We start from the raw sequence: 26,330 nt of genomic DNA, 5'->3' as shown, positions 1-26,330 counted from the left end.
ATAGTTTATCTAAAATATAAGCCACGTAGGGAAAATTCTCATGTTTATATGGGATTTTGTGGGTCAAAGAGCTTTTGAAAATGTACCTCACTTAATTAAAGCAGAAAGTGATCCACAGTTGAAAACTATCTATTTATTTTTAAATTCCGCTGCGTGAAAGTCACTGGGGAATAGCCTAACATAAAATTGACATTATATCAAATTATCTCACAATTTGCTTTATATATTTTAATAATCTCTTTATTTTGAGGTTTGTAGATTCACAGGCAGTTGTAGGAAATAATAGAGAAGCATCCTATATATGCTTTGCCCAGTTTACCCCTATGTAACATCACCTTGCAAAACTCTAGTACACTATCACAAATGGTGTAATGACTTACACCTACATCCGCCTCCCTCTACCTCTTCCTCAGCTCTAAACTCTGGCAACCACTGGTCAAACTGTTATCTCTAATTTTGTCATTTTCTAGATATTATATAAATTAAATCATATGATATACAACCCTTTGAGGTTAACTTTTTCACTCAGCATAATTCTCTAGATATTAGTCCAAGTTGTTGCTTATTTCAAAAGTTTGTTATTTTTTATTGCAGAATATTATTCCATGTCTGGATGTACTACAGTTTGTTTAACAATTCAACCACTGAAGGAATATTCCTTCTAGTTTGGGGCTATTAAGAACAAACCTACAATGAACATCTGTATATCGCTTTTTGTGTGAACATGAATTTTCATTTCTCTGGAATAAATGCCCAAGAGTACAATTGCTGGTTTTTTATGATACCTAACTTTTTTTTTTTTTTAATGAAACTGCCAAACGTTTCCAGAGTAGCTGTACCATTTTAATTCTTAATAGCATTTTGCAGGTGATCTGATTTAAAGAGATGGGAATACCATCTTAAGTATTTAAAGAGATGGGAAAACCAGACCATCTGATCTGCCTCCTGAGAAATCTGTATACAGGCCAGGAAGCAACAGTTAGAACTGGACATGGAACAATAGATTGGTTCTAAATAGGAAAAGGAAGCCTGTGTATTGTCACTCTGCTTATTTAACTTATATGTAGAGTACATCATGAAAAATGCTGGGCTGGATGAAGCACAAGCTGGAATCAAGATTACCGGGAGACTTACCAATAACCTCAAATATGCAGATGACGCCACCCTTATGGCAGAAAGTGAAGAAGAACTAAGGAAGCTCTTGATAAAAGTGAAAGAGGAGAGTGAAAAAGTTGGCTTAAAACTCAACATTCAGAAAACTAAGATATGGCATCTGGTCCCATCACTCCATGGGAAATAGATGCAAAACAGTGGAAACAGTGACAGACTTTATACTTTTGGGCTCCAAAATCACTGCAGATGGTGATTGCAGCCATGAAATTAAAAGAAGCTTGCTTCTTGGAAGAAAAGTCATGACCAACCTAGACATCTTATTAAAAAGCAGAAACATTACTTTGCCAACAAAGATCCACCTAGTCAAGGCTATGGTTTTTCCAGTAGTCATGTATGGATGTAAGAGTTGGACTATAAAGAAAGGTGAGCACCGAAGAATTGATGCTTTTGAACTGTGGTGTTGGAGAAGACTCTTGAGAGTCCCTTGGACTGCAAGGAGATCCAGCCAGTCCATCCTAAAGGAAATCAGTCCTGAATATTCATTGGAAAGACTGATGTTGAAGCTGAAACTCCAATACTTTGGCCACCTGACGTGAAGAACTGACTCATTTGAAAGGACCCTGATGCTGGGAAAGATTGAAGGCAGGAGGAGAAGGGGATGACAGAGGATGAGATGGTTTGATGACATCACTGACTCGATGGACATGAGTTTGAGTGAACTCTGGGAGTTGGTGATGGACAGGGAATCCTGGCGTGCTGCGGCCCATGGTGTCATAAAGAGTCAGACACGACTGAGAGACTGAACTGAACTGATTTATCTTCATCCTCACCACACTTGGTCTCATCCGTACTTTTGCTTCTAGCCATTCTAATAGGTGTACAGTGCACAGTTTCCCCTGTTATCAATACCTGCCACTAGAGTGCTACATTTGCTACAACTGGTGAACCTGCATTGACACATCATATTCACTCAAAGATTATAGTTTACCCAATGGTTCATCTTGGTGGTGACAATTGTATAATGGGTTTTAACAAACGTATAATGATATATATATCCATTATTATGGTATCATGCAGAATATTTTTACTGTCCTAAAAGTTCTCTCTGCTCCATCTATTCATCCTTCCTGCACCTACCAACTCCTGAAAACTACTGGTAAATTTTTCTATTGTTTCCATAGTTTTGCCTTTTCCAGAATGACCTATGATAGTTGAAATCATACTGTGTATAGCCTTTTCGGGTCAGTTTCTTCATTTAGTAATGAGTTGAGCTGTTAGTCACTCAGTTGTGTCCAACTCTTTAAAACCCCATGGATGGTAACCCGCCAGGTTCTTCTGCTCATGGAATCCTCCAGGCAAGAATATTGGATTGGATAGTTATTCCCTTCTCCAGGGGATCTTCCTGACCCAGGGACTGAACCTAGGTATCCTGTATTACAGGCAGATTCTTTACCATTTGAGCTGAATATGCTACACCTGTCTTAATTTGATTCATGTTTGCAGGATATGCTTTTTCCTACCATTTTATTTTCATATCTGAATCACTATATTTTAAATATCCCTTGTATATACATATAGTTGTCATATTATTTAATCCACTTTTCCAATCTCTGCCTTTTACTTGACATATTCAGACAATTTATGCCTAATATAGTTGTTTATAAGGCTTCCAAGCTGGCTCAATGTTAAAGAATCCACCTGCCAATGCAGGAGATGCTGGAGATGGGGGTTCAGTCCCTGGGTTGGGAAGATCCCATGGAGGAGGAAATAGCAACCTGCTTCAGTATTCTTGCCTAGGGAACCTCATGGACAGAAGAGCCTGGCGAGCTGCAGTTCATAGAGTCACAAAGGGTCAGATATGACCTAGTGACTGAGCATGCAAGCATATCTGTTTATAAGTTGGGGCTTGAATCTGTCATTTTATTTTGTCTGTTCAGTCTCCCCTCTAGGCTTCTTTTGACACAGATGAAGGGACCAGAGGAGGGCTCCTCCTTACTCTTGGGTGGGGTCAGAGTTTGGGCTCCCCTCCAAGTCCCCACCATCATCACCCTGGATGAGGGAGATTGGCTGTTTGTTATTACTCATGCATCACTCTGCAGATACCACAGAGGGTGGCTTCAGTCCTGCTTGATGATGGTGAAAGTCCTGATTCTTTACTTGGCCTCCTCTGATACCACTCAGACAATAGTGGTGGGCTGCCTGATTATTATGGGATGTGGTGGAAGTCCAGAATCCCTACTTGGTTTTCCCTGAAGAAACTCTGAAGCAGGAGAGCCTCCTTAATGCTCAGTGTGGATAAATGTCCTGGCTCCCTACTCAACCTTTCCTGATACTTCCCTGTTGGTGTATGTGCATTTGCTGTGTTGGGGGAAGCTTTGGTACACCTCTTGATAGCCTGGTGAGGGTAGAAGACCTTTGCTGGTACAGGAAGACATGGGGCCACAGTTTTCTCCATACTCTTTCGAAGTGGTGGTTAATATCTAAATAGTTTCTGTTTTCCTAGGCTGCCCTTTCCTAGTTGTGTGGCTAGAGAGATTGGACTTTTAGTGAAGATGTTTTGGTCTGCATGCTTTGACAGTTCTCAAAACATGAGAGAACAATTATCAGCATCTTCAGCTGCAAGCTTGGTAAATGAAATAAAAACAAATCTCCCCCCTTTGTCTGCTTTTTGGGTCCTGAGGTCCCTTAACTAATCTGCCTTATTCTCACCTTTCAGAATCTTATGTTTGTTTTCTATGTTCAAGGCTTCTTAGTTGTAGTTTGTAGGCAGAATGGGGAAAAGTGTATTCCATCCAAAAGTCTATTCCATAGGTCCAGAAGGATAATTTTGATTATTTTTTAAAGAAAACATAGCAATTTAGAATCTCCTTGTAAATCCTCTCTGGTCTCATTCTCCACTCTCTGATTTTTAATTTTTATTTCTTTATGTATTTTTATATAGTTAGACTCTGGTGATTTTGTATAGTTAGACTCTGGTGATTCTTGTCACTTGGTTAGTTAATTTGTTCCAAAGTGTTTTTGAAATCTATCCATGCTAACACAGGAAGTCTAAGCTCATTCAGACTGATGGATTCCTAGGGTTTTGGATGACAGAACAGGAAATTGTTGGATGCTGGGCTGACACATGGTGTCAATGAAGTGGATTCTGTATGTGCCATCGTATGTAGCCATGAAAAAGCTTTGACATTAATTAACAGGAGTTTCCGTGAGCAGTAGAGGCTGTACCTGGTGGATGCGGGAGAGAGGGCTGGACGGTCTCCCAGGACTGAACTGTCAGTCCCCTAGGAGCACCACTGCTGAGTTTTGGCATGGGTGGGAAGATGGGTTTTAGTGCAACTTCCTGTGCTCATGAAGGCTTCTAGGTGTGGGTTGAAAGATCTGTAAACATATGCTGAGGAATAGAGGCAGGCCTGGGATTTTCTCTCCAGGTGATCAGCTACCGCAGGGAGGCACAGCTTAGTTTCCAGACTCAATGTCCCACATTTGCAGTGGCCCCTTTATGAAACTATTGGCATATGTTTCCTCAAGAGTGGTTAGATAATCTGAATTTAAAAATATACTTCACACACTTGAATGCCAATTAATGTGAGTGACCAGGGTCTGTTCAATTCTTTGATCTTCTTGGGCTTTTTCTTGGTTTTCCCGGAGGCCAGTTTGGACTGAACTGAAAGATAGTGAGATAGTCCTGGCCTTCTGGGAAACTCAGTGACATTTAAAGGCTGCTGGGGCCTAGATTGTGCATATCTCAACTAATTAAAATCAAACAATAATTGTAGGATTTTGGTCTATAGAATTCTAATCAGCCTTGAAGCTAATGAACCATTAAAAAAAATCCATGTTGAAGCTTTCTTCACAAATGAGAATTGTATTTTTTTTTCCATCTGGGCTTATTCCCAGACTTCTTTGGGATTGTAAGCATCATGAGTCTGTATGATAAACTCTTACTGGGGGTAGGATGTCTCTACTGATTTTCTTCTTCTATTTTATTTTATAATTTGATTTTGCTAAGTTTTCATTTATGTACCTTTGAGCAAAAGTATTATTTTAGCCACATGACTAAGCTAACATTACATTTAGATGTTATTTTATTAGGCTGCATTTTAATTTTATTCCATTTGTCCTCATTAAACAACTGTTTGTCCCCTCAGGCATTTTAGAGCTAACTTTCTGACTCTATATTGGTTCCCAGGCTGTAAAAGTTAAAGCTTATTTGATTTTTTTTTCTTTTTTTGCCTAGGACTTTTAAAAATACACACAAGAAAATCAACTTGACAAATTCTAAATGTTTTGTATGTTTATCTGTTTTGGTATTTGTTTCACACTCAAGGGATAATACCTATAATGATAATAGTAATCTTTGAGTAAATTATTTTCTTTAACTAAAAGGAATATGTGTATATACACACATATATGTGTTTGTGTGCATGTGTGTGTCTATTTTTTGTTCAGTTGCCAGTCATGTCCGACTCTTTGCCACCCATGAACTGTAGCACACCAGGCTTCCCTGTCCCTCACCATCTCCTGGAGCTTGCTCAAACTCATATCCATTGAGTTGGTGATGCTATCTAGCTATCTCATCTTCTGTCGTCCCCTTCTCCTCCTGCTTTCAATCTTTCCCAGCAATAGAGTTTTTTCTAATGAATCAGCTCTTCACCTCACATGGCCAAAGTATTGGAGCTTCAGCCCCAGCATCAGTCTCTACATTGAATATTCAGGGTTGATTTCCTTTAGGATTGACTGATTGATCTCCTTGAAGAATTGATTGATCTCCTTGCAGTCCAAGGGGCTCTCAAGAGTCTTCTCCAACACCACAGTTCAAAAGGCGCTCAGCCTTCTTTATGGCCCAACTCTTACATGCATACATGACTACTGGAAAAACCATAGCTTTGACTATGTGTATATATAAATATACTTTCCTAAAATGGATACATGTGTATATACATCATTTATATGTATGTATATACAGCATGTATATTGCAGTGTATCTATTCTGGCCAGGACAATGTTTAGTCAGTCTGTCCCTGTGGTGTTCAAACTCCTTCCTCTTTCCCTTCTGCAGTTCTTCACTGGAGAAACTGGAAGCTACCGGAGTAAGGATGCAGAATTAAGAAGAAATGACGTCACCACTGTCACAACCCCGTGTTGAGGACCACATTTCGCTCCCAGCTCCAGTTGTATATCTCACTGCTGTCCTCCACCCTTCTCCAGGCATCAGAGAAACCAATTCAGACACCTAGGTCCTGCCAGATTGAAATTGATTAATACAAATTCTGATTGCATAAAAGTCATTCCATCTCTTTGGAGTTTTTTGTGAAGTTAATTAACAACCTCTTTAAATTCAGGGATGGACTTTGTTCTTTAGCCTCCTTTTCCAGATTTAAATCCATAATTTATTTTTATTTTCTTTGATCAGCCTCTCTACACCTTAGTCTTTCTTATTTCCTTCGTAAGTCTTCCCCTCCTAGTACTTTTTTTCTCTGAAGCTACTGTGTTTGGACCAAGATCATGACCATACAAGTAGCTAAAAAAGCTTTTATCAATAACAAAGGAAAAACATTTTCTTTTTGTTGTCCAAGCTATTCAGAATTCTTACATAGTTTTCTTTCTTAGTGTCATATTCATGATGTGTTAATTTGAATTATTAGTTTAAATATTTTCTTTTCACTCTTCCTCATAGGAAAGGCAGTTTCAGTAGGGGTGAGAGAAAATTTCATTAACTAAGTTCACAAATAGCAAAAGCCTCACTTCCAACAGAATCAGTAATTTTTCAATCAGAGGGAAAAACAGCTATTAGATTATGGATTTTGTCTTATTATAACTTGACTTCAATTTGAAATATTCCCTGCTGCTGCTGCTGCTAAGTCGCTTCAGTCGTGTCTGACTCTGTGCAACCCCATAGACGGCAGCCCATCAGGCTCCCCCATCCCTGGAATTCTCCAGGCAAGAACAGTGGAGTGGGTTGCCATTTCCTTCTCCAATGCATGAAAGTGAAAAGTAAAAGTGAAGTTGCTCAGTCGTGTCCGACTCTTCACAATCCCATGGACTGCAGCCTACCAGGCTCCTCCATCCATGGGATTTTCCAGGCAAGAGTACAGGAGTGGGGTGCCATTGCCTTCTCCGAAATATTCCCTGGTAGCTACTAAATTTTTAGTTTGGAAAATCCTATTAGTGAAGAAAATGTTCATAGCATAATAAATTTCTCAGCCATGTGATTGAGAAAAGGAAAGAATGAAAAGTAACCTTGTTGAAGATGTATCATGTATCAGACACTTGGCTGGGAGTAACACAAGAGTAAGCTCTAAGTATAGGTCAGTACTGTATGTGAAAAGCTGAATAACTGCTTAATTACTCCTGAATAATTAAAATGTAGTTCTGCCCAGGGATGGAAATTTCCATAATCAAGTTTTAGGATTTGTATTGTTTCAACACCTTAGACATTTTGAATCCCATCACAGACAGTGATATGACAGATTAATAATGGTAAAAATGTAAACTTCATGGACAAGCACACTAATTTATTGAAAAGAAAGCTCTTCATGGCTTTTCTGTATTATAATTATGTGACCTCTGGATTATCTCGAACAAGTTTGAAACTCCAGAGCTCATCTGTAAAATGAGGAAGCAGTGATAAATACACAGCAGTTATATACTAATTGCTTTCTTATCTACGGGACAAAGATCATGACCAAAAGTCACTGTTCAGATTTACTTACTCTTTCAAGTAGAAAAGAGAAGATTTGGTTCTCTGATAATTTTCTGGAAATGTCCTAAAATGGTTGACTGTGGCTTAGATCATGAACTCCTTATTACCAAATTCAGAATCAAATTGAAGAAAGTAGGGAAAACCGCTAGACCATTCAGGTATGACCTAAATCAAATCCCTTATGATTATACAGTGGAAGTGAGAAATAGATTTAAGGGCCTAGATCTGATAGATAGAGTGCGTGATGAACTATGGAATGAGGTTTGTGACATTGTACAGGAGACAGGGATCAACACCATCCCCATGGAAAAGAAATGCAAAAAAAGCAAAATGGCTGTCTGGGGAGGCCTTACAAATAGCTGTGAAAAGAAAAGAGGTGAAAAGCAAAGGAGAAAAGGAAAGATATAAGCATCTGAATGCAGAGTTCCAAAGAATAGCAAGAAGAGACAAGAAAGCCTTCCTCAGCGATCAATGCAAAGAAATAGAGGAAAACAGCAGAATGGGAAAGACTAGAGATCTCTTCAAGAAAATGAGAGATACCAAGGGAACATTTCATGCAAAGATGGGCTCGATAAAGGACAGAAATGGTCTGGACCTAACAGAAGCAGAAGATATTAAGAAGAGGTGGCAAGAATACACAGAAGAACTGTACCAAAAAGATCTTCATGACCCAGATAATCATGATGATGTGATCACTAACCTAGAGCCAGACATCTTGGAATGTGAAGTCAAGTGGGCCTTAGAAAGCATCACTACGAACAAAGCTAGTGGAGGTGATGGCATTCCAGTTGAGCGATTTCAAATCCTGAAAGATGATGCTGTGAAAGTGCTGCACTCAATATGCCAGCAAATTTGGAAAACTCAGCAGTGGTCACAGGATTCGAAAATGTCAGTTTTCATTCCAATTCCAGAGAAAGGCAATGCCAAAGAATGCTCAAACTACCACACAATTGCACTCATCTCACACGCTGGTAAAGTAATGCTCAAAATTCTCCAAGCCAGGCTTCAGCAATATGTGAACTGTGAACTCCCTGATGTTCAAGCTGGTTTTAGAAAAGGCAGAGGAACCAGACATCAAATTGCCAACATCCGCTGGATCATGGAAAAAGCAAGAGTTCCAGAAAAACATCTATTTCTGCTTTATTGACTATGCTAAAGCCTTTGACTGTGTGGATCACAATAAACTGTGGACAATTCTGAAAGAGATGGGAATACAAGACCACCTAACCTGCCTCTTGAGAAATCTGTATGCAGGTCAGGAAGCAACAGTTAGAATTGGACATGGAACAACAGACTGGTTCCAAATAGGAAAAGGAGTACGTCAAGGCTGTATATTGTCACCCTGCTTATTTAACTTGTATGCAGAGTACATCACGAGAAACGCTGGGCTGGAAGAAACACAAGCTGGAATCAAGATTGCTGGGAGAAATATCAATAACCTCAGATATGCAGATGACACCACCCTTATGGCAGAAAGTGAAGAGGAGCTAAAAAGCCTCTTGATGAAAGTGAAAGAGGAGAGGGAAAAAGTTGGCTTAAAGCTCAACATTCAGAAAACGAAGATCATGGCATCCGGTCCCACTACTTCATGGGAAATAGATGGGGCAACAGTGGAAACAGTGTCAGACTTAATTTTTTGGGCTCCAAAATCACTGCAGATAGTGACTGCAGCCATGAAATTAAAAGACGCTTACTCCTTGGAGGAAAAGTTATGACAAACCTAGATAGTATATTCAAAAGCAGAGACATTACTTTGCTGACTAAGTTCCGTCTAGTCAAAGCTATGGTTTTTCCAGTGGTCATGTATGGATGTGAAGAAGGCTGAGGACCGAAGAATTGATGCTTTTGAACTGTGGTGTTGGAGAAGTCTTGAGAGTCCCTTGGACTGCAAGGAGATCCAACCAGTCCATTCTGAAGGAGATCAACCCTGGGATTTCTTTGGAAGGAATGATGCTAAAGCTCCAATACTTTGGCCACCTCATAAGAAGAGTTGACTCATTGGAAAAGACCCTGATGCTGGGAGGGATTGGGGGCAAGAGTAGAAGATGATGACCGAGGATGAGATGGCTGGATGGCATCATGGACTCGATGGACATGAGTCTGCGTGAACTCCGGGAGATGGTGATGAACAGGAAGGCCTGGCGTGCTGCGATTCATGGGGTCGCAAAGAGTCGGACACGACTGAGCGACTGAACTGAACTGAACTGATGGAACAAAAGCCTTGACTGCATTAAAAAAAAAAAGGGCAATATGAAAGAACTTAACTTCTGTTTTTGTGTGTTAGGGAACACATTTTAATTATATTTTACAAAAAAGAAGCTGAGAATGTCACTTAAATAGGGTTCAAGTCCTGGCTATGTATTATATGGATATCATTTAATCTCTTAATTTCCTTGCCTCCAAGCCATGATGTTAATATATCCTTGCCTTGCCTAATTAAATGGTGATGTCACTAAGATTAATTTATGATCAGTGCTTTTCCTCATAGTTAACACTGGATGAGATCATTTTGAAGTATAAGAGTTGGTGGATTTCTCTGCCGTATGAATGCTTGTGAGTATAGATTTTTCCCTTAAGATTAGCATTTATCAGCTACAAGTTTCTGAATATTTACCATATTTTTCAGAACACCTGCTTGTTTTATTACTTCTAATTCTAGTCTCAAGTTCTTTTTTTTTAAAGCAAATAAGATATGTGTAAAATATGAGAATATTTACAGTTTGTTCTAGAATGATATTCTGATGCATAGGACTAGAAAAATAAGATATTGACTTTGGGACTGACAAAATTTTATGTTTTTTCCCCTTATTCACAGATGTTAATGAAACTTTCACAAATGTCAGTTTTCCAAGATAAAAATGGATAGCTTAATGCCATCCCATTCCAATCTTTGTTTTTGAACATTTTGGTATTTGTTAAACTGAAGTGTCTGTCAGTAAATAATATTCACTCATGCTTCTTGCTACTTCTTTTTAATGTTTTGAAAAATTTGACTCATATGGAAAAATACTGATTAACTATTCCAAAACTATTTTGATCATATTCCAAGACCCAAGTGGTGCATGAATAAGTACTTTAAGTTTTATATTTTAAAAATAATTGGATCTTTCTAATCCTAAGCGTCCATATCCCATGTGTTAGCTGGCACAGAACTAAGTAAATAACCCTTTTTTGTATTTGCATTTTAATTTCCCTTTAACGGTTTTGCAATCTATGTTTTCATACAGAGAATATGCCTGCATTATAAATAGATGTCACTTGAGCTGTCATTTCAAAGATCTATGGTAGGAATCTGAAAGTTTAGAAGTAATGTTTAAAGTGGCAAATTTATTTAGTTTTTGAAACATTTTTAAACTGTGTTCCTTAAGATGGAAATATATCTGGCCCCCTAATTGATAATCACAACTTGTGGTGTGCTGCTTATTTATATGAATTACATATATACATCAATCTGAGTTAGTTTACAAGATAGTTTTTAACCAAAATTATACACACAGCATAAAACTGGATTTTTAACACACTTCCCTTTGATTTTGTGTATACATAATATAAATATACATACATAATATCTCATAGTCCCATTCATACATAATGCATATATACATGTGTAATATCTCATAAACACATTCATTCAATACAATAGAGTTCTCCCAGATATATTTCCCTCTTTTTGTAAAAATTAAAGACTCTTGATGAAATTCAAAATATACATTAAGTTAATGAAATAAGACTCTAGGATGTTTACTTATAATAAATGCTTGAATTAACTGTGACCATGGTGAATTTTTTCTACAAATTATATTTTTCAATGGATTATATCTTTCCATGAATTATGTTTTTAAATGGTATTATATTGTTTCTGTTTGTCATTGAAGTATACTTTGCAGTGGGAAATATTTTTAACTAAATACTTCCCATCTAGGGAAGTGCCAAGGTGAATGTTTCCCTTACAGGCTTGACTTGCAGTTGAAGCTGATGTGAGAGTATGTCATGGTTGTTTTGACAGTCCGGTCATCCTAATCCAGGGATCTGATCCCTGTGGTTTGTCAATTATCCCGCTAACCCTACAGCGAGAGCAACACTCAAGGCACTGAACTGTCAACTGATAACCAAGAAATAATGTCAGGAGCTAGAGAGGCAGAACTGAGAGGGGGGACACTTTTGACAACAGAAGTCAGTGTATCATTCAGCATTTATTTTATTTGTGGGGGCTCATAACAAATTAATTATTAGGAATCACATGATGAAATGTCATCTATAGCTTTGGACACTTATTTGTGTCTAAATTTGAAAAGCAACTATTTGACTGCATGTGTAAGTTTTGCTAACATAGAATTTTGGAACACAGCTCTATGTGGAAAATGGCTAAATCACCTGAAGTTAATTTGATTGTTAGTGATTTCTTTCACCTGCCTCATATTTACTTTAAGGGCTTTAGGAAAACAATAATGCACCTGGGGACTATGTGTGTGCTCATGGAAATAATCATAAATTACTAGGAGTCTCATTTATAGGGAAATGAACATAAATATGGGCTGTGTGTGAGAGAAATTATGCCTTGTGTAAAACAAAAAAATGCATTCAAAACCAAAAATTTCAAAGGGAAATTAGTTTTTGAACAATTCATGATATTTAACAGTTTAAGGGAAAAAAATAAAAGGGACTTTCACTTTGCATAATAGCTGTCTTAAAATGAGAAAATGACAACAAGGTTTTAAGTTACTGCTCTTGAATGTGGCTGAGTTGAATCTTAGTGGCATCAGCTAAAATCTACATAGCCTTTTATTCTGCTCTAGTTCATGGTCAGTGTTTCATGTGTGTACCGATTGAAATATTTATTACTGACATAAACTAAGTGATGGTCCATAATTAATAAATACACAAGCCTGGGATCTTCAAATAAGAACTCTGGGTATAGACAAACAAGATTCACTTGCATATGTTTACTCAAGAAAAAGTGGAATAAGCCAAACTTCCTGCTTTGTAAAGTGCAAAAAAATCGAAATTTAAATGTATTTTATGAAATTCCAATCAGTAATCAAACTGGCTTCTGGTGCTTAATGACAAAAAAAAAAAAAAAAAACATATTCTTCCTGGTTTGAGAAACTATAAAGTCACTTGCATAATAATACCTATTTATTTTGGGCAATACCTCGCTCCCAAATAAGTAAGAAAGATATAAACATAACACAAGCATGCATAGATGTTTAGTTTTGGAATATATATATATATATACACACATATATATATGTATATATATATATACACACACACATACATACATACGTATATGTAATATATCACATTATATAGATGTATATGTTTAGTGTTTTGTAGCCAACTTATTTTCATTTAATGAACACATTCTCATGTCATAGCAAATTTTTTAAAAATATAACTATGACACCATAATATTTTAATATATAAATATACTATAATTCAATTAAGTAATACCCTAATATTGGAATTTATGTTAATTAAATTTGAGAAGATATTAAATGACTCTGCAAGAAATAACTCATCTCTGATTTATTTCTGATTTTTATTTGGGGATTAATTTGTTTTAGGTAAAATTACAAGTCAGGGCTTCCTTGGTGGCTCAGATGGTAACGATTTTGCCTGTAATGTGGGAGACCCGGGTTCAGACCTGGGTTGAGAAGATCCCGGACAAGAGAACTGCTACCCACTCCAGTATTCTTGCCTGGAGAATTCCATAGGCAGAGGAGCCTGGTGGGCTACATTCCATGGCGTTGCCAAGGAGTCAAACATGACTGAGTGACTAACACACACAAGTCAAAGGGTATCAATAATTTTGATCATCTGGGAGGACTTCAAATCTTATTTAAGGTTAATAATTAAGCATTAGAAATTTCTTTACCTCCTTTAATATTGCTTATTGCTCTTCTTCTTTTTTTTTTTAAAGAAACTTACAGGGGTAGGAGGCCTATACTTATTAGTCATTCGGTTTTCTAAAACACAAGAACAGGTCATTTGGGGGTGAAAAATATTTATGTTTTGGTCAGGCATTGTTTTCCAATTTTAGTGACTTAATAAAAAATTAATATGGTAGATGGCAGATTCTACTTTTGTGGGTCTAGAGCCCACTTTTATCTCACGCTGTGTTCTCAGACAGAATACTTAACCTCTGTGTTTTATCTTCTTCTATCAAATGAAGATGATATTATTACTCCTATCTTTGGGTCCTGGAGAGGATTAAATAAAGCAATACATATCATATATGTCATGTAGTGCCTGGCATATAGTGAGCTTCCCATAAATGTTAGCTGGCTATTACTTAAATATAGCCATTAGCAGATAAAAATATATTAGCGTTTTAAAAGTATTGCATTTCTTGTAAGGAAGTAAGGAATGGAAAACATTTTCATTACGCACATATTATCTGGTTAGACAAACTTTTAGTATAACAATAGAAACTTCTAAAATACCATGGTACAATATAGTAGTAAATATTCTTGCCTACTGGGAACAAAAGAGAGGTAAGATACTAGTGTCTATGAAGGATACCGCCTTGGTATTATGTGCTATAGCCCAGAGCTTCTCAAACTTTAGTGTGCTTATGAATCATCTGGTGTGTGCGTGCTCAGTTGCTTCAGTTGTGTCTGACTCTTTGTGACCCTATGAACTGCAGCTGGCCAGGCTCCTCTGTCCATGGGATTCTCCAGGCAAGGATACTGGAGTGGGTTGCCATTCCCTTCTCCAGGGGATCTTCCTGATCCAGGGTCAAACCCTTTTCTCTTACATCTTTGAATTGACACTTTACCACTAGTGCCACCTGGGAAGCCCTGAATCATTGGGGATCTCATTAAAAGGCAGTCTGATTTGTTAAATCCAGGGTGGGGCCTGAGATTCTGTATTTCTATCAGATTCCATATGATGGTGATTGTTAAGGGGTTACATTGAGTAGCAAGGATTTAGAATTTAAAAATTAAGCCATTTGATTTTAAAAGTCAATTTTTCATTTACTTTTTCCTCTTTAGCACTTTGCTTTGGGCATTTACTGTTTGCATACTGTGAATTTGTCTCCTCAGTCTTCCGCAAAAGTGCAAAGTCAAGACAAACGTTTAAAGTGAATATCATCAATTGGGAGAAGGAAAGAACGAAAGACAAAAACCTCTCCACCTTCAGCTGTCTCTGCAAATGTGACGTAAATATTTGGAGTCAGGCTGGAGGCACTTCTCAGTGCCACAGTCACTACACAATGGTCTGTACTTCTCCTTTAACCTGGCAGCCGCCAAGGCACAGAAGCAGGAATCAGGTTCCATCAGTGTTGTTTGCTGATGACCATGGTAAGGACACATCCCTCCATCAGAATCTATAATATACTCTGACTGCTTTTGTCAACCATCCTCACTTGATTATCACAGACTGGATATGAAGTCAAAGGATATATGACTTATTGGACAAGTTTTCCGAATCTATGTAGAACATCCATTTTACTCAAAGACTTGGAAATTGCATTACTGCAAATGTGGATCATTTATAGCACAATGTTATATGCATTTAAAAAACAACATGCAAGATTATGACAGACCACCTGTGGCTAGGTTCCCATATACCATTATTTTGCCATTAAGGCTTATTTCAAGGGAAACAGATAAAAGCTCTTGGAAGTGAAAAGAGCCAGAGAAGAAACCCAGGGAGGCACTATGATAAAAAAAAAAAAAAAAAAAAAAACAACAAAACTTGATGTAAGTCAAAACACTTAATTTATAAACCTTGCTCAGCCACTTACATCCTTTATAACTGTCTCTCTGGTCTCAGTTTTCTCATTTGCAAAATGAAACAGTTAGACTGATTTTGAGGCCCCTCCAAGCTCTGACATTTTATGATTTTATGATTGAATCACTCTTTTCTTCTGAGAATTTTACCCAACTCATAGGCAGTCAGTTGACTCTTTTGTATGGTAGAGCCTTCCCCAGCCCAGGCTCCTTGGTAGCTTCCATCTGTGACCAGAGCTGTCAATCATTCTGTGATTATTTCCACTGTTTTGCAGAGTCAAAGGCCTTACCCTAGAGATCGAGTTTTATTTGAAAAATAATACAGTGCACATGGTGCTGGAAAATGTGTTACCCCACACGCAATGGGGTAAGTCTCTAAAAGAATTTACCCCCTAAACGTAGGGCATCAATGAGACAATGTAAACCACCAGAACAGCTACTTGACAATTTGTCACTCAACTTGAGCAAAACTATAGAGGAACAGCACAATGAATTAATGAATAGCAACAAATCCCCATGACAACATGTTAGTTCATTAAAATTTTATCAGCATTCTTCCTAAGGAAAGTGTGCCTTCTGTTCTATGTTGAGTTTCTTCAACATTGTTTTACAGCCAATTCACAGCATTCTGGTGCTTCAAAATTAGTTCCTGTGGAGAGTGAGATACACATAGACTCTACACTGTGTCACACACGGGTCTCTTGGGTGTCACGATGAAATATTGCCTGCACTTTTGTGTGTCTTATGGCTTAAACATTAACCAACATTATCCTATTGCTTTTTTTGGATAGTAGGTTAATTAGGTGAAAATCCACCTCTGTGTTATTTCTTAGTAAATGTATTAGATTGCATTTCATAAGCATCTTTCTAACATTCAACAAAAAAAAGTATCAAATGAGGGGGAAACGGCAAAATATTTTTGCTTGCTGCCACAGTGGTGTGTTCCCTCTGGCTTCAGAAAACAATAATAACATACAAGCCTTGACATATTCCTTGGATTATTTTCTCTCCTTGAAAAAAAATTTTTTTAATGTGGAACCCAAATGCCAAGGGCCTGGGTTTTCTCAATTCATCCAGCATAATAACAATATACTTCCCTTTCATAATTTGAAAAAAAAAAAAAAAGGTCTCATAGCCTCATCCTACAAATAGTAGGAAAATCAGCATGGTTCTCAATATTTTGGAGGATTTTTGAGGGGATTACATTCTTTCTATTCAGTTTCTGCAGTTGAGTTCTGCTTCTACTGAATTCTTGGTCACATTCATATCTTTCTTTTATGAAAGTACCTAACTGCACATTTGTATGTGAGACCTTTTTATTTTTGTTCATTTGAAATAGAACAAATTCCCCAATTAGAGTGATTTAACAACCTCTCATTTAGCCCCACAATTTAAGAAAATTGAGGATTATGATCTTGCTAAAGATCACAGACTTAGTCCATTCATCCATATATGCCTACAACCATCATGAGATCTTTACAAATTTTTGCACAGAATTTGGAGAAGTGATTTTCAACATGCCATTAGATGTGTTTGCAATGGACACTATGAATTTATTAATTAGTATAACCTTTATATTGTGGAATTTACAAATGATAACAAAAATATTACATACATCCCTTGATCTGTTTCTAGGATATGTTAAAAATAATCAGACATTAGTATCAAAATTTATGCATAAAAATATTCATGACAACTTCATTTATAATAGCAAGAAAAATGGAGCTAGTCTAAATATTTGATAAAAGATTAATATAATTTGTTTTAATCTGTAAATTGAATACTAGTTAGTCATTAAAAACAATGAGGTAAATCTTCATTTACTGACATAATAGGTTATCCACAATATACTGTTAACTTACAGGAAAGTATAACATGATTATTTTTTGTCCTAGAGTGTCTGTAACAATGTGAATATTTGTATGAAATGCAGTCTATAAGAAAAGACACCAGAAAATTAATAGTAGTTATCACTAGAGTGTGGGATTTAAGGTGACCTTTTTTTCTTTATGCTTGCATTAAAAATTTTTTCAATGGTAACCATGTGACATTTTATAACTTCCTAAAGAAAAATATTTTTACATAAATTTAGACAAACTGATTATAATAGTTATTAATACTTTTATAAGATAAATGCACAAAATCAAGTTTATATACATTTTTTATAGCAGGATTTCTCAACAACTTCACTATAGACAATTTGGACCAAATAATTCTTTGTTGTGGGGACTTGTCCTGTGTATTGTGTGTTTATTGTGAGATATTTAATAGCGTCCCTGGCCTCTACCCACTTGATACAAGTTTTATCACGTGATTTTGACAACCAAAATTGTCTCCAGACATTACCCTGGAGGGCAAGATGGATGTCCAGATGAGAACCTCTGATTTATACATACTGCCTGATTGATTGATACCGTGTACCATGATTCTTAATTCAAAGTAGAACCTTTACCTCTTCTCATATCTTCATGCTTCTTGTAATATTTCCCCTTTTCCTGCCTCCATCTTGAAGGCAAAACTTTCCTCTCTTCAGAGGAAGCCCCAGTTCAGGTTAGGGTAGAGTAATTGACACATTGTGACTCGTTTAAGCCAATGAGTATGAAAGAATTCTCTATCATTATGTAGTTACCATTGCTAACCACTCAAATCCAAGCTATCAAGGAAAGACCTGTGCCCACAAATCCTTGGGCCCTAAACCTTATGTTTACTTTAACAACAACTAGGGAATGTTTTGTGGGATCATTCCTTTAGTCCAAGATTAAAAAAAAATATTTAGTCTAAATATAAATATATTTTTATTTTCAATAATTGGGCTGAGACTGGAAAAATGTGTGATTTTCCGGTCAGAAGACATGACTTTGAGCTCTGAGCCTGCCACTTTCCTGCTAACATGACCCTGGATGAGTCTTTTAACCTCTTTAAGCTGAAGTTTTGTCATTTGAAAAATAAGGATAATCTCAACATCCTTACTTTATTACCATATTGTAATAAATAATGAGTGTATTTATGGTTTAAGAGTGCTGTGTAAACTGCCAAGGACTTCATTCCCATTGGGAATTCATTTCTCATGGAGGTTATCTGGTGGCTGGGGTTGCTATGGCAACATTCTGGCTTGTAATGTTCCCCAAACAATGCCTAATATATACATGCCATCTATTTACACCTAGAAAGTAAACAGAAATAATTAAGAAACTTAAATTTAACTGTTTTTTAAAACATGTTTTCTGGATGTCTCAGTTCCCTTTGTCAGCATTTTGTAATCATAGTATAAATTAATTGAATGTTAAATGCTGGTGAATATGAAATATAAAACTAAAGAAGATAAAAGGAAGAGAAACTAAAATAAGGTGAATTCTTAAAAAAATAAGAACATCACAGAAATTAGGAAACACATGTTTGAGCTCATTTCAAGAATTGCCAGTGTGAGATTTCCTCTGATAGTTGTTTTCTCAGCTTTATTCAACCCTGTTAAAATGAATCAACCAATGGGGCTTCTGCCATATCCCCTAGGAGCCTCTGCTACACTGTAATATAACTAAACATTAGAATATCTTTTTCTGATTAGCTGTCTCACAGCTTCTCTCCAAAACATCCCCTGTGGATTTTAGAAAATTATTGCAAACTAGCATCTGAACAAGAATGGAAGATATGCAAACTCCTTTGCCTCATAACAGCTATCCCTGCTAAGCTCAAGATTGTACACTGACAACTCCAAGAAAGCAATAATAAAATGGATGAAAAAACACACACCAACCAGTTACTTGATTTGACTTTCATCTATTCTTACTTTCAGTTCTTCAAAGTCCAGCTATAAGGTCAGATTTAGGAAGCCTGAACAGAAGGTGACAATAAATACTTGAATGAAATATGGGGTGAGAATGCATTTGTATGTGTATGTTAATGTATTGAACAATCCCTTGGAAAGGACATAGTGGTGTGGATAGTGACATGTACAAGCTAATATTAATTTGCTGTCGACCATGTGGAAAGATAATATTACAAACTGGTTAGCCAGAAATGTATTTCAAATTATTTTCCAAGAGCTTGGAATAGATTTTAGTATTAGCTTCTTTTGTTAAGATTTGTTCAACCTTCATGGGGAGTGGTACACATTTGAGAAATGATTGCTCAGTGTAAGCTTAGAGCAAGGAACAGATTTTAAAGAGTTAGCAGCCATAAACTTATAGCTATGCAGACTTGGAAGGTGTTAATGTGATTGACTGAGAGGAGAGAAATAGCAAGAGAAAACTCAGTTTGTCTAGGGGAAATGTTTGGATCCATTTTGGTTAGCTGTAACATGAGCAGGATATGCACATTCCTGTGGAGGCATTCATCAATCAATGGAATTGACAATATCATGTCCAGGAAAGAAATGTATGCTAAAATCAAAAGCTTCTTGATGAAACTGAAAGAGAAGAGTGGAAAAAACTGTCTTAAAAATTCAACATTCAAAAAACTAAGATCATGGCATCTGGTCCCATCACTTCATGGCAAATAGATGGGGAAAAAAATGGAAATAGTGACAGATTTTATTTTCTTGGATTCCAAAACCACTGTGGACAGTGACTGTAGCCATGAAATTAAAAGACGCTTGCTCCTTGAAAAAAAAAAGCTATGACAAACCTAAGCAGCATATTAAAAAGCAGAGACATCACTTTGCTGACCTCAAAGCTATGGTTTTTCCAGTAGTCATGTACGAATGTGACAGTTGGACCAAAAAGAAAGCTGAGCACTGAAGAATTGATACTTTTGAACTATGGTGCTGGAAAAGACTCTTGAGAGTCCCTTGGACAGCAAGGAGATCAAATCAGTCAATCCTAAAGGAAATCAACCCTGAATATACATTGGAAGGACTGATGCTGAAGCTTCAGCTTCACTACTTTGGCCACCTGATGTGAAGAGCCAACTCATTGGAAAAGACACTGATGCTGGGAAAGATTGAAGGTGAGAGGAGAAGGGGACAGCAGAGGACGAGATGGTTGGATGGGATCACTGACTCAATGGACATGAGCTTGAGCAAACTCTGGGAAATAGTGAAGGACAGGGAGGCCTGGCATGCTGCAGTCCATAGGATCACAAAGAGTCAGACATGAGTTAGTGACTGAACAGCAAAGCACAGAAATGAATTTGCATTTTATTGTTGTTGTAATTTATTTTTAAGTGGAGAAATCTCGTCAAGAAAAGGATTTTAAGGTAATTTTTTCCCTCCCTTCACATAGGCTCCTATGTTCTTTATTTGTGGATTGATGAGTGATGTTTGAGTCAGGAGGAGGAAACTAACCATATTTCTCTGGTTCAGGCTGGGTGGGGATTGTCATGATGACACCCTTCTGACTTTGAATGAAGGGTCTGTTTATTAATGGTTTCTTGCCCATGTCCAATTCTAGAGGATTCTCTTTTATTGAGTCTTTCAAAGCTTTCAACTTTTCATAAAAATAACACCTTCCTCTCTTTTTACTCATATTTCATTAGTGTATTCAATATTTAATAGCATTTTGTATTGTGACTGAGGATGCAGGAGGGTGTTTTACCCAAAGAGAAACAAAGTGAAAGTGTTAGTCACTCAGTCTTGTCGACTGTTTATGACCCCATGAACTGTAACCCACTAGGCTCCTCTGCCCATGGAGTTCTCCAGGCAAGAATACTAGAGTGAGTTACCATTCTCATCTCCATGGGATCTTCCTTACCCAGGGATTGAACCCAGGTTTCCTGCATTGTACATAGACTTTTTTTTTTTTTTTTTTTTACCATCTGAGCCACCAGGAGGGGGAGATTATTGAAAGATAGCCAAATATTACTTAACCATAAAAGAGAACAAAATAATGCCATTTGCAGTGATATAGAAGGACATAGAGATTGTCATACTGAGTGAAGAAAGTCAGGTAGGGAAAGACAAATATCAGATACCAAGTACTGTATGATACCACTTATATGTGGAATCTAAAAATTGTATGTAGAATCTAAACAATGGTATAACTTATTTACAAAACAGAGTTCCCAATGTCAAAAACAAACTTATGGTTACCAATAGAGAAAGGGTGGTGGAGGGATTATTTGGGAGACTGGGACCGACATATACATACTATTATATAAAAAATAGGAAACTAATAAGGACCTACTATACAGCACAGAGCAAAAGAATCTAAAAAAGGGTGGATTGATGTATATATGTGTGTCAGTTCAGTTCAGTTGCTCAGTCGTGTCCGACTCTTTGCGACCCCATGAACTGCAGCACGCCAGGCCTCCCTGTCCATCACCAACTCCCGGAGTTCACTCAGACTCATGTCCATCGAGTCGGTGAGGCCATCCAGCCATCTCATCCTCGGTTGTCCCCTTCTCCTCCTGCCCCCAATCCCTCCCAGCATCAGGGTCTTTTCCAATGAGTCAACTCTTTGCATGAGGTGGCTAAAGTACTGGAGTTTCAGCTTCAGCATCATTCCTTCCAAAGAAATCCCAGGGTTGATCTCCTTCAGAATGGATTGGTTGGATCTCCTTGCAGTCCAAGGGACTCTCAAGAGTCTTCTCCAACACCACAGTTCAAAAGCATCAATTCTTCGGTGCTCAGCTTTCTTCACAGTCCAACTCTCACATCCATACATGACCACTGGAAAAACCGTATATATATATATATATATATATATATATATATATATATATATATATATATATATAGAGAGAGAGAGAGAGAGAGAGAGAGAGGGCATTTATCCTGCTGTACACCTGAAACTAACATAACACTATAAATCAACTCCACTTTAATGAAAATTAATTTTAAAAAAAAGAAAGTGGAACATGAATCTTGGACAAAAACAAGAGAAGTTCATCTTACATGGACATCAAAAATACTCTGCCTTTTCTATATGGGTATAAAGTAAAAAATGCAGATATTATGTGTTTCTAGAGAAAACTAAGTGCTCGACTCTACTGCTCTGCTTTCTAAGCTCTACTAATGTTTCCTTCCCCTTTTCTAAGATGCTAGTCACTTTTAAATTAGAAATCTATGTGGAGTAGGAAGATAAGTTGACTTGAGCTAGAGTCAAATAAAACTGTCAAAAGAAGAATGCCAGTCACTTTAAGCCTCTGTCTGAAGTCTGCCTGCCTGTCTCTTTCCTATAGTCTCTGTAAGACAGCTCTTGTTAAAGGTGTATGTCATGTCAGTCAAACACCATAGGAGGTGTTTGGAGTTTGAGGTATTGACAATAGGTATTCGCTTTTGTCTCACATAATCCCATCTTAAAAGGTGCGTGGTAGGTACAGATAACTCTTGAAAGAAAGGAGACAAAAATGCTGGATGAAAAATTGTAGATGGTAGCCAGTACTCCCTGTTATACCCAATTTAGCAAATGGATACTGGATTTAACAACATTTTCCCCTTTATTTGAGCATATGATTATTTTCATGACAGATTTTATAAAAAACAGTGACTTAGTAGAAAAATGCATAGCTTGTATAAGCCTCAATTCAATAAAAGTTACTGAAAGTCTACTAATTTTAGGGTATAATTTAAGACATTGTGAAGGATAATAGAAGAATTAGAAAACACAAATTCCTGCGTTTAAGTGATTTACAATAGGGGTGGAGGGAGTGGAAGAGTCAGACAAGGTAATTGCATAATTATAATTCAAGGAAATAATTTAAGCAACAGAGTAGAGCTTACAGAATATAGGTGTTCTGAATTGACATCTGGTTATATATGGTCGAGAGGGTTTCTCTGGTGGCTCAGTAGTAAAGAAGCTGCACAGGAGATGCTGGTTCGATCTATGGGTCAGGAAGATCCCCTGGTGGAGGAAATTGGCAACCCACTCCACTACTTTTGCCTGGGAAATCCCATGGACAGAGAAGCGTGGCACTCTACAGTCCATGGCAGTCTATAGGCTGTCAAGGGCTCATAAAGAGTTGGACACGACTGAGCATGCATGCATAGGATCAGGGAATCATCAAGATGAGGATGATAGTTAAGATAATATTGTTTTTCAGGACTATGAAAATGAATTCTATGTTAAATAGGAACACTTGTGTGTTAGGTTCAGATCTTTAGTAAATGAGAAAAATACCTTTATTAATTTTGAATAATTAATACTTGGAAAAAATTTATCTAAATTAACTCAGTCTCATCTCTAAGATGAACAATATTTTATTAGTGATAATATTAGCCTGGAATATTTCTGTTTCTTTTTTGTCTGAGGAAGAGATTAAATTATTATATAATATGTATATAAACATAAGATGTTAAATTAAATGTAAAAGGGTAATAGAGTGGTAGGCACTTTTATAATTAATTATGAGTACTAGTATCTATTTTTTTATATAAGAAAACTCCAAGAATAGGAATCATTAATGTTCTTAAACAATTGTATTTATTACTTTTTGCTTCTGCCTCATTTTAAAAATGATTTTGAACACAACAAAAGTAAAATATATCAATATTTTTAAGAATAAATTTAATGTCTTGATATATGAATCATAAATATTAAAATATTCTGCAAACTGCAAAAAACTGAGTCATAAAATATGCCAAAAGCAAGTAGAAAAATGCAGATTTTATTGGAGTTATTTTCATCACTATGTTCGCAGTTTTAAGTAAAGATTTTATTGAGTATTCATTCAGTAGAGCTCCATTTTGTGCTTTGTGATATCAGGAAGAGTACAAGGCTGAGAAAACAAAGATAAGCTTACTGGTCCCTTGAAGACCAAATAATCTATTGATAAATAAACAATAAACATTGACTGAAGGAATTATTTCAGCACTGAGTTATCCTATGGGTGATCGTGGGATAAATTTAAGCGAATTCATAATTGCTTTGAGAATTGGGCAATACAGTTGTTCTTTTCTTTTTTTTGGAAGGATGGTAATCGGTGCATAGATGTACACGTAAAAGACAGCTCATTTTTTTCAAAGAGTAACCTTTTTCAAAGGCTTTTAAAAAAAATACTCTGATAAAAGAAAAGAAACAAAACCAACAACCTGAAGCTAATTACCGGGCCAAACAGAGAAGATAAAGAATATACCAATTTAGGAATATTTCTGAAACCTATTTTTCAAAAACTAAAGAAGTAGAAAAAGAGAAAGTCATCTAAACAGTCTGTTTTGAAAATTCTTTCATTTATTATCTTTTCCTTAGCCTATTTTTTTTTCTTTCCTTCTGATGTACTGAATGATCGGCTTCACTAAGATATGGTTGAAGAGAGAAGGGCTGAAGTTAGCTCAGACAGTATTTGAAAAATGTAAACAAGGCAGTGAGAGTCCTCTATATTCCCAAATCACATACACAACCAGTGAGTGCTGACTTTGTGCTAAGCACAGAGTTTGATGTACACACACACACACACACACACACACACACACACACTAGTATAGAAGACAGGTCTTATTGCTCACACAGTGAGTAGAAAGAGAGCTATTAAACACATAAAAGTATTTCAAATATTAATAAGTGTTATAAGGAAATTTATCACTAAAATATGTGAGAAAATAATGGAGTATCATTTTACACAGGGTTCTCGGGCAATCTCTCTGAGGAAATGATATATCCATTGACAGATGAAGGATGAGAAAAAAATAATCACACACTTAGGGAAGTATTTTCATCTGTGTGTGTGTGTGTATGTGTGTGTGTGTGCACGCTAAGTCTCTTCCGTCATGTTCAACTCTTTGTGACCCCTTCCTCAGGATATTACTGGACAATGACTATAATAATTGAGTGAAGAAACCAAATGTGAGTATAGCCCCATGTACATTCAGTATATACTCCGTGCAATATTATAGTGCAGCCTGAGAAAGACTCTGAGGTGGGAGTCTACTGCACCCTCATGGCAGTAAAAGTTGCTTCATGATCCTGGAGTCAATTCAACAGGATGGAGTGATGCATAGGAATCAGAGTCATGCAGGGTTTGCTTTTCTCCCTCCAGCAGGTCAATGTCATAACAGAGAATATATTTCCTTCTGTCTTGCCCTCATGGTTGCATGACAGTTGCAGTATCTTCCATGCATAACATACTTATGCAATTTATTTCAGAAGCAAAAAATAGTTTCTGAAAAAAAAAGCAGTTGGGGAAAAGAATTTTCTTCCCTCTTTTCCCCTCTCCCCACTTCCACTCCTTCTTTCAATCTTTCTTCAATTCAGGAAGAACATGATTTTCCAGAAGCTGTCCAGTGGACTTCATTTGATGCTCGTTGATATAACTGATCACTTCTACAGGCACAAGGCAGCGATCACTTCCTCTGATATCAAGGGATACCCACCTAAACCTAAGACTTCCAAGACTTACCACTATTTTTATAAGGAAGATAAGCAGAATAGTGTCTGCTAAATTCTTATGGGCTTAGAACAGAGTCTGGAACTATCAGAAGCCTCTGAGAGGTATTCCTAAGGCAAGTGACTCTATATGTGTATTTTAATGAGATATCTTTGAGCACTGGCTGATGAATATATTAGAAGGCACAAAGGCGAGACAAATTAGCAGGCATTTGCAGAAGTGCAGTGAGAATTAAAGGTGGCCCACACTAAAGCTGTAATAGAAGAAATAAAGAAAAGAGGTAATATAATCCCAGGAAGATAGAGCAAGTATACAACTCAGTTCATTTTGCATTTCTGTCTTTTGAATTAGAGATGTAAACAGATTGCCAGGCTCTATTATTAGGGAAGAGAGAAGAGAGATGGCCTATTATTTTCCTTCATTCATTTTCTCTTCATTTTATTTAAAGAATAAATGGACGTTCTAATCGTGACATATTTTCTCAAGACTAAGAACTGGAAACAATAGAAAATATGAAT

This window comes from Capricornis sumatraensis, chromosome 22 (genome assembly GCF_032405125.1).
Source record: "Capricornis sumatraensis isolate serow.1 chromosome 22, serow.2, whole genome shotgun sequence".
Lineage (NCBI taxonomy): Eukaryota > Metazoa > Chordata > Mammalia > Artiodactyla > Bovidae > Capricornis > Capricornis sumatraensis.
This window is presented reverse-complemented; position numbering follows the sequence as displayed.